General features: G+C 41.5%; 1 protein-coding gene across 1 annotated transcript in view; it reads left to right on the forward strand.

The window, feature by feature from the left end:
* Positions 1 to 545, forward strand: part of TRDN (triadin) — a 281,398-nt gene that overhangs the window by 214,462 nt on the left and 66,391 nt on the right. The window lies entirely within an intron of this gene.

A 545-nucleotide genomic window follows, 5' to 3' on the forward strand; every position in this document is an offset into this window, starting at 1 on the left:
ATTCTCCAGGCAAGAACACTGGAGTGGGTTGCCATTTCCTTCTCCAATGCATGGAAGTGAGAAGTGAAAAGTGAAAATGAAGTTGCTCAGTCGTGTCTAACTTTTAGCGACTCCATAGACTGCAGCCTACCAGGCTCCTCCTTCCATGGGATTTTCCAGGCAAGAGTACTGGAGTGGGTTGCCATTGCCTTCTCCAGTTTTAAAGCTAACATAACTTAATTAGTATTCATTTGTAATGTTACTGTTAAAGCTGTTCTTTCTAGGAAAGAAATTCCCTTAACAATTTTAGTTATTGTCCTTAACAAACAAATATAAATATTCCAAATGAAGTTGAGATTGATAATTTTTAAAAGAAAATTCAAGCCTAAACATTCTTAAAATGTGTTCAGTCAGTTCAGTCAGTCAGTTCAGTCGCTCAGTCGTGTCCCACTCTTTGCGACCCCATGAATTGCAGCACACCAGGCCTCCATGTCCATCACCAACTCCCGGAGTTCACTCAAACTCACATCCATCGAGTCGGTGATGCCATCCAGCCATCTCATCCT

This window comes from Bison bison, unplaced genomic scaffold (assembly GCF_000754665.1).
Source record: "Bison bison bison isolate TAMUID 2011002044 unplaced genomic scaffold, Bison_UMD1.0 scf7180017864473, whole genome shotgun sequence".
NCBI classification, from domain to species: domain Eukaryota; kingdom Metazoa; phylum Chordata; class Mammalia; order Artiodactyla; family Bovidae; genus Bison; species Bison bison.